Consider the following 10,000-nt stretch of genomic DNA (forward strand, 5'->3'; position numbering starts at 1 on the left):
TCAGCTTGCATTCTCTCTCTTTCAGCTTGCATTTTCAGCTTAATCAAACTTTCTTCTGCTTCTATGCATCTAGTTCTAACTCTGCATCACTTTTCTCTTTCTTTTTTTTTCTTGCTTATTTATAAGATTAGCCTGTGCTACATTCAACAACTATTGAGCTAATTCTAACTCATCCTCATTAGTTATTCTACCAGAATCTATTAATGCTTGCATGGCAATGCATTTGATTTGCGTTTTTATCATACTACTAGACACATTACCATCACATGCTACTGCTAAATCACTCCACTGTGCCTTAGTCAGAGTGGTTTCAGATAACTCTTGGATGGAAGGGGATGCTAAAAATTCCTGAGTATCGAATGGAGCCATTTTTCTCAAATAACTATTCAATACAATAAAATGCAAAAACAACTATATATTCGTAACACCCACGGTATAAGCTAGAGTGATAATGTGATTTGTTGTCCTCCCGGGTCTCTGGGCACCATTAATATTTAGGGGGAAATGCCAAGCATCTGGTTACTACACTTACCATTTGTACTTGTTAGAGAAAGAGACTCTTATTCCTAGGTTGGTGACACCATTTATACTTGATGCACAGTTTGGTCAAGTACCTGGTTACTAGTTACCTCACAACAGCCAGACACCTGAACCTTCATCACAAATACAAAACGACTGAATACTCTAAAGTTAACACTGATCCCTTATAGAACCTAATAATCATATTAAATGTCGCGAATTATTCGCCATTTACTTACTTAGGTTCTAGCCCGGTGGTCTGGGCGATAACAAGGTCTGAAGGATTAGACTCTACAACCCGGTGGAGGGATTGAGGAAGCAAGATTTACAATTTTGTACACTTTTATTACAAAAATAAACTATACGTAATTACACTCAAAACATTTCCCCGCATATTATGTATAAATTATTTACACACGAGAAGGTCACAGGAAACATTTAACATAACAATTCAATTAATTAAAGTGGCATGTGGCAGTATCAATTCTATGTCAGTGAGGTGGACCAAGAGATAAAAAAATATCAAGAAATCTGACACAAAACCCGCATAGCTCACTTTACGTTTGTTAATACAAACTAGTTAGGCTTCATTATTCATAGGATGCGTGGGATACCCCGCGATAAACTTACACTATAGCATGACGAAGTAAGAAACAAAATAACAACTCTAGCTGTGTGGAGAGGAGAAGAATATCCATCTTACCTTTTGCTCTGGTTGTTACCTGGGTTGCAAATGCCTGCTATGGGTGTCGTTGCCCTCGAGCACAACTTTGTGACGTCATGGTGTAACAATTCCAGAATAATTGACGCTTCACTCTATTGCGTCTCATCTTTATTCGTTAAGTACAAGATTTGGCAATTTGTATTAAGGTAGATGACGAACTCTAGTTTTACATTAGGTGCTACAGCTCAAGTTGGCTCGAGGGATTCTTGTTAAGGTCACACATTCACGTATCAATGCACGCACGGCCTAGCATGAGCGGAAATTGGTAGTTGGCAACAGCTTACGTCAGTAAACTGTAACTGTTCCGTAAAACATACGTAAAATCGTGGACGTTCAGTGACGGGTCGGCCGGGTGCTGTGCACCACCCAGGGGAGCGCCGTCAGCCACTCCTGTTTTGAAATGTTCAAAACAAGTCGTGGGTGGTCACGCCAAATGTCACCTGACGTAGCTCCAAGCGTTGCATGTGGTACCCAAGGTGACTGCAATGGTGTAGGCGCTGGGCTCAAAGGCATTGTTCGCCGCCGCGGTTTTCTTTTCGCCACGAAGCACATGGGCCTCCTCATTGCGCGGTAGCCTACAGGGAAACCGACTCGCACGTTTACAACCCTGACGACGTAGCAACACTGTAGCAGGGTATAAAAAAGGTCAGGTCGGCGCCTACAGGTCAGGAGTGCCATATAAAACATACAAAACTATCTCAGTACAATAAATCATTTTAAATAAAAAACAACTTTTTGTATTCACTTTGAAAGTAGCAAACAAACATCAGAGTCTAGACATATGAAATGAAAAAACAAACTCACGACAAAATAATATAAAACCATAATATGCACAGAAGACAAAAGCAAAATTTTTCAACACAAACTACTAAACTACATCTGAAAAAAAAGGAACTCTACTTGGTGCTTTTACATTTCTCTCTCTCTCTCTCTCTCTCTCTCTCTCTCTCTCTCTCTCTCTCTTCCTTCCATCCTCGAGCTTCATTGAGAACTTATAGTTTACATAATGTATATATTTGTAATTTAAATGTTAAGTGTCTTTTAAGTATACATTTATATTATATATGTCCAGTATTTTCTATGTATCTTTATAATTCTGGTTATTTTATAACTGGTACTCATTGAAGTCTCTCTCTCTCTCTCTGTTTTTTCTGTTATTTTCTATTTTTCAGTTCATTTCTTTTTCATTGTGTAGTTTTTGAGTTGAAATAGCTTCATATTTTAAGTGTAATTGGTGTGTGTTTTGGTGCACATTAAGTGCTCTAGGGTTAGTCTGGGCCTCTTGTAATGCATTTTTATTTTACTAGTTTTGCGTGGCTGCAAATGAATCTCATTTCAACAGTTGTTATCTAAGTTCCTAAGTCTGCTGTTTTGTTTAATCCATGATTCTTCAGAACAGGGGTGAATAGTTCTTGCTGCACGGAGTTGACAAAGGGAACTGCAAGCTCTGTTTACAGGCCGGCCCTTTTGTACCCTACAGCCCCACAACGTTGGGTGTGGTACCGACGTGAAGTTGACGTAAGTCAACAACGTAGAACGTTACACTCTCGGCGTGCGTACGTCAGTGCGCCGTGCTTTGCAACTCAAAATCTTGAGGTTGTGCAGGACTTAGCCGGGCCAGTTTCGGTAAGCATCACACCATGCTTGCGTTGTGCGTACATTTGCGGCGCAATATACGGTGCTGGCTTTACATCCGTCAGCCTGTGTCATGTTTACCAGCTGCCCAAGGTCATTTCACTGCAAAGGTGCCCACGACCCACATACGTGGGCATACGCCGTCATAATACGTGAATGTGTGACCCCAGTTTCTCCCGTAGGCGAAGCTTTTCGATAAGTGCGCTTCCTTTTTTTTTTTTTTTTTTATCTTATATACATGGTTAATTTTCCTTCATAGTTTTATAGGATATATAAACCTCGTGACAGGTTTATTTACTTTCCTCCTCCACACAGTTTCGTAAGGATTCACTACATTTCACATTTATCCATGACAGAAGTCACGTAGTCACCTGCACTCGTCATTGATTGTTCTTTTTACCCAAGTTAACCTGGCGTTGCGGCAGGTTTGTCACTAAAAGGGGGATCCGCCCCGCTTCTCGACATAAGAAATCGGACTAAGTTCATTAAAATTTGTGTGAGATAATCTTAATTAAAGGGCATCACTTTTTCAACAATTTTAAATTTAAGCATTTCCCTGGTTTGTATTCACTTGAGGAAAACAGCACAATTACCTCTGTGTATTCTACCCAATTAAAAACAAAATATATATAATGGTAGTAAATGAAGCTCTCATAAAAATTTTATTTACAAAAATTTATCTCTAAATTCAAAAATTATAAGTGAAATTCACATCCTGAGGGATATTTGCTATTACTTGAAAACAGAAGTTTAATCAATTCTTGAATTAATCATTAAACAAAATTAGATCAAAATTATAAATTATTCAAGTAAAATTCAAACTATAAAGCAATAATTAAAGTTGAAAAGAAATATTCAAATTAATTCAACAAAATGAGAATGCAAAATCATAGAATAATATGGAAAAGCATTAAAAGCAATGACAGTACAAACATTAAATATATACCACAGAAACACTTCAAAAGAATCAAAGACAAATACAAAAAATGTTCAGTGTGCAAAAATATAATATACATATTCTTCTGAATGCACTCAAAATTTATAAAACACCATATCCTTTACCACTGTATTTTGGCTCAAAAAAAAAAAAAAAAAAAAGGAAAAGGAGTCCTGTAATAATAATACTATGGTCAGAAGATTCCATTAACTACGACTTTACTGGGAAATTAAACCTAGTGAGTGACCAATCTTAACATATGTGTTACGTTATGGTAGAAAATCAATATCTCGTGAGAGAGAGAGAGAGAGAGAAGAGGGAGAGGAGAGGAAGAATGGAGGAGAAGATAGAGAGAGAGAGCGAGAGAGAGAGAGAGAGAGAGAGAGAGCTGATATATACTGGTACTTTATCATGTTTAAAACTAGGTTTGAACAGAGATTGATACAAATTATATGATTTTAAACTAAGTAAATTCCTCAGTAGTACTGCTCTCTCTCTCTCTCTCTCTCTCTCTCTCTCTCTCTCTCTCTCTCTCTCTCTCTCTCTCATAATTTTAAAGAGATGAAAACGTCCCGGATCCAATAAGAACATATTTTGTAAATGAGAAAAAAATTATAATTCTCAATATATATTGAATTACCTAATTAATGAAAAGGATATTAGTGTTATTTTATGATGCATATACTATTTATCAATGTGTTTTCATGGTGTAAGAATGCTGTAAGAAACTAAGCATCTGGTTGTGGTTCAACTTGTTCACTGTAGTTCTTGAATCTTGAAGTCTCTTCCCCGGCCTTTTTTATACATTGAATGCAAATCGTACAAAAAATATGAAAAGGAAAATCCCGGCATTTAAAACCAAATCCAGGGAAACAAAACTGGGCTAACTCATCTATCTCCAAGGGGTTGAATAACAACTCCTATTGCTCGAAAAGAGAAACCTCTATTTGGTATCATATGCTGCCTTCTCTTTCACTCACTCTTATGTATGTCTCAACTAGGAATTATATATTACTTAAACATATAATGAGAATCTGAACATAAAAATATACATTTTGCAACAGTATACACAGTTTCTGAGGGAAATTAATTGTAGGTATTACCAAACCTCTATATATATATATGTATATATATATATATATATATATATATATATATATAATATATATATATGTGTGTGTGTGTGTGTGTGTGTGTGTGTGTGTGTGTGTGTGTGTGTGTGTGTGTGTACTACGCTGGTAACTGGCAGTTGTAAAAATGTTATATTTGAAGTCTTAAATGGAGTAATTGGAATAAGTAGGATATTGAAGCATTTCTTTGATATTATTACGTATTTTGAGACGATTGTGCTCTAAGACAATATCTGTTCAATATCCCTAATAATATTATCTTTGGAATCTTCAGTGGAATAACCTAGCTCCATAATTAAATGATTCTTTCTTGTCCTGAGTGTATAGTCTTTGATATACCAGAAATTCTCTATTAAGAGTAGCTACTTCTATATGCCTATAGTGGTTTCTTTTCAGCCTCCTGCGAAGTTGAGACCGTTCCCATAAGTATAACCTAGTGGATCAGATATGGATAAGCAACCAATAACTTTCAACTCTGACAACTATGAATACAATGAACCTGGTAGTGTTCTTTGGCACACAAGAAAAATGAAAATACCATTCCACTATTATCTGGGAATGAAACAACACCTTTAGTATAACAGGGGCGAGTGTAGATGACGGGACCAAATTCTACAGACGAAAACAAACCCAACCTTTCCTAGAATGCCATGTCCTGATCTAACCCGACCTTACCTTACTAACTGAACTTAGGGGGTCATGCCTTGACCTGGCGGAGGGAGGGGATTGGCGGTCTTCATCCTCCCAGGGCCACCCATATAACACCTGTGGTAGGGGTGTAAGAATACTATCACCGTAGGTTCTGCAAGTCGTAAAAGGCAACTAAAAGGACTGACGCTGCCTTGCAGTCTTACTTTTTAGTAAAAGGCTAGGCCCACTTCCAATAACTGTGGAGACTACTGCCTTGCAGGTGGACTTTTTAGTCAAAGGTTAGGATCACCGCCAATAACTGTGGTTAATGACAGCAAGGACATGCAGTCATTAAAACCCCTTTGCCAAACAATAAATCATGCATGCTGTTTTAAGGAATATAAGTGCGGTTAGGGCGTCCCTGTAAGTGACGTGCGTCAGAATCCCCCTACTGGTGTGATAAATGGGCGAGGGGTACCGCAGGGTTCACGACTGCGGCCAAAGAAGTTAGTGAAAGAGTGGAAGATAAGAGCAGGTACGTGGAACGTTGGTACTCTAACAGGAAAACTGAGGGAGATAGTAGATGTGGTGGAGAGGAGAAGGATAGAGTTCTTGTGTGTGCAGGGGACTAGGTGGAAAGGGAGTGGAACTAGAGAGATAGGAAATGGGTATAAGCTGTATGACAGTGGGTCACGAGAGGGAAGAAATGGAGTTGGAATTATAGTAAGTAACAACTAGAAGGAAAAAGTAGTAGAAATAAAGAGAGTAAATAACAGGCTATTAAAGATTTCAATAATAATAGGGGATAAAGTAGTAAATATAATATCATCATACGTTCCTCAGATGGGGTGCCAAGAGAAAGAGAAAGAATGATTTAGACAAGAGTTTGAGGCTGCCATTAGAGCAGTGAAAGAGGAGGAGAAACTAATAATAGAAGCTGATATGAATGGTAGGGTGGGAAAGAGAAGAGATGTATGTGAGGAGGTACACGGACGCCATGGGTTTGAAATTAGAAATGAAGATGGGGATTTTTTATTGGAGATGGCTCAGAGTTTTGAATTGGCCTGTATGAACACATAGTTTCAAAAGTTAGATAAGTACTTGATAATTTGTGAAAGTGGAGGAGTGCAAAGCCAAATAAATCACATCCTGGTTAGATAAGCCGACAAAAGCAATGTCACAAACTGTAAAGTGATCTTGGGAGAAGCGTGCGTTAAACAGCATAGGTTGGTGGTGATGGATTTTAAAAATGAGAGGTAGGAAACCCAAGAAGAGAAAGAGAAGATCTAGAATTAAGATTGGGACCTTAAAGGAGAAAAGGGGTTAGCAATTTAGGAGGACTGTGAGAAATAGAGATGGCTGGAAAGGAGGAACATAGAATTTGGACAGGATAACCGAGTGGAAAATATCTGGGCAGACATGAGAGAAATATGTATGGGGGAAGCAGAGGAACTGGTGGGAAGAATCAGTGGATATAGAGTGTTAAAAGGAGAAAAGTGGTGGTGGAATGGAGAGGTGCAAGAAGCAATCAAAAGAAAATCAAAAGCATTTAAGGACCGGAAAATAAGACATGCGCAGGGTGCAGAGGAAAGGTACAGAGAAGAGGAAAGAGAGGCAAGGAGGGTAGGTATGGCTATTGATAGGGTGGCTGAGCAGTTGAATGAAATACTAGAAACAAATAAAGGATAAAGGGATATCTATAAGATTTCAAACTTGAGGAAAAGGCAGAGGCAGGATGTGGGTAAATCGGGTGTCATCAAGAATAATGATGGAAATATATTGCATAGGGATGAAGACATTAAGAAGAGACGGAGAGAGTATTTTGAACAATTGTTAAATACTGAAAATGAGAGAGAGAGATGGGGGAAGCACAGAGGGACCACTGATAGAGATACATGATACAGAAGTGAAGAGAGCATTAAGGAAAATGAAAAATGGTAAATCACCAGGTCCATCGGAGTTACAAATTGAAATGATTAAATTACTAGGTACAGAGGGGGGAGAAATGGCTGCTGGATTTATTAAAAGCTATATAGGAAGAGGAAGAAAATACCAAGGGACTGGGAAGAGAGTCTAATGGTGTATCTATACAAGCAGAAGGGAGATGTCATGGATTGTGGTAACTACAAGTGAATTAAACCAACAGAGCATGGATTCAAAGTTTTAGAGAGAATACTGGATGAGAAATTAAGAGAGATTGTAAAGATCAGGAAACAGCAGTATGGATTCATGAGAGGAAGAGGGACGGTGGATGCCATTATCAAAATAAGACAGCTACAGGAAAATAGGCTAGAGGGAAACCAGGAGCTTTATTGTGCATTTATAGACCTAGAGAAAGCATACAATATAATTCCAAGAGAGCAATGTTTTGGTGTTTGAGGAAAAGGAAAGTCCCAGAAAAGTTGGTTAGGCTGGTCGAGATGATATATAAATGAACGAGCACAAAAGTAATAACAGTTGCTGGGGAAACAGATAACTTTGAAGATAGTGTTGGATTACACCTGGGGTTAGCATTAAGCCCATTTTTGTTTGTGCTGGTCATGGATGTGTTGAGTGAGGAGATCAGGAATGGAGAGCTGTGGGAGTTGTTGTACACTGATGATCTGGTGATTACTACTGAAAATAAGGAGGACTACAGGAAAGGGTTGGAGAGTAATTTTTCTAAAAATTGCTAGTGGCCGGAGTCTTTAGAGAGGGGTGACTTAAAGATGAATGTGAATAAAACTGAGATTTTGGTGAGCAGTAGGGAAGATAGAGACAGAATAGTAATACAAGAAAGAAGAGGCTCGATTATAATACAGGCAGAAAAGTTTAGATACTTAGGATCTGCTTGAAGGCAAAAGGGAGGATGTGAGGCTGAAGTTAACAGTAGGATAAAAGCTGCTGAAGGAAAGTGGAGAGAGGTAGCTGGAGTAATACGTGATAAGAAAATGCCAATCAAGCTAAAAGTCAAGATATATAACACAGGGATAAGACCAGTGTTAATGTATGGAGCAGAAATATGGACTCTATATGAAGTAAAGCTTGAGAGAACAGAGATAAGAATGCTGAGGTGGACAGAATGGAAAATGATAAAATAAGAAGGGCAGACTTAGTAAAGATTACAGAAGTGATAAGAGAGTCCCGATTGAGATGGTATGGCCATGTGTTGAGGATAGATGACGAGGAGAGAGTGAAGGGGGCTTAGGTGGAACCTGTTAGAGGAAGAAGATTGAGAGGGAGACAGAGAATTAGATGGCGAGATAAAGTGAACGAAGGTACGGAGAGAGGTTTGGTGGAGGATGATGCCTTTAAAAGAAGGCATTGGAGAAGGTGCATCAGGCGACTGCCCCCTTAATGTAGGGATAACGGTGGGAAAGAAGATCAAAGACTATGGACTTAGTTTCCCTTCGGAGGTATATAGTCCCATCATTCTGATAACTATCCTGGGATTATGTATTAGCACCAAAATTTAATGCTAAACTGTTCTCACTCTCGAAAACGCCTTGCGTCTTTCACCCTACCCCGGTAGCCCGCAGTCCCATCTTGCACACACACACACACACACACACACACACACACACACACACACATATGCACGAGGACGGAAGGTACGCACACACTCACACAAGCGCTTAAACTAAAATTATCGTTGCACCAAGGAGAATAGAAACATGCAGTCCCTGCTAAAGATTATAGGTTTTCTATGAAAGGCGCAAGGTTGATTCAAAGAAAACAGTACAAAACTTTTTGGGAGACTAGGCTATACAAGATATTTTTATTCATTGCAGACTGATCACATTATATATCGACCCTATTTCAACATCTGTAGTTCGCTACAGATTTTAATGACATATTAATGGATATAAAAAACTGGTAGATCTAGGGTACTTATCCGCGGCTGCCTATACTATGGCAGTTGCGGTTTTTCTGTGCAGTTTTACTTACTGAACAAGAATTTTAAGTAATATTTATTCTTACGACTGTAATTATCCCCCCAGGGGCCAGTACTAAACACGGCGAAAATACATTGGACGCCCCAATCCCTAGTGTATGTCGTATCCGCGGTTACGTTCCTTGCAGTTTGTGCGGACTGCTTCTGTAGAAATAGCAAAAAACTGTTATCACTGTTTCATGAATTTCGCAAGCTTTACACTAGTTCGTGCCCTGATGGTGTGGGCCGATGACAAGATCTTAATAGACAATGCACGGTCTAGATACAACGCTACTACCACTCGGTGGTGGGTTGAAGAGACAAGGTCAACTGAATTTTTAAGTTTTATTATAAATAAAATAAATTATTTTACTAGCACAATAACAATCCCCGCCTACACTTAACATAAACAACATTTAAAGGCCAAAAAGGAATGACAATACATGAAATAGAACTCAGTCTTACATATAACGTGATTGCCGATGAATTCTGAGTTACAAGACGTATTATTG

The sequence above is a fragment of the Macrobrachium nipponense genome, chromosome 39 (genome assembly GCF_015104395.2).
Source record: "Macrobrachium nipponense isolate FS-2020 chromosome 39, ASM1510439v2, whole genome shotgun sequence".
NCBI lineage: Eukaryota > Metazoa > Arthropoda > Malacostraca > Decapoda > Palaemonidae > Macrobrachium > Macrobrachium nipponense.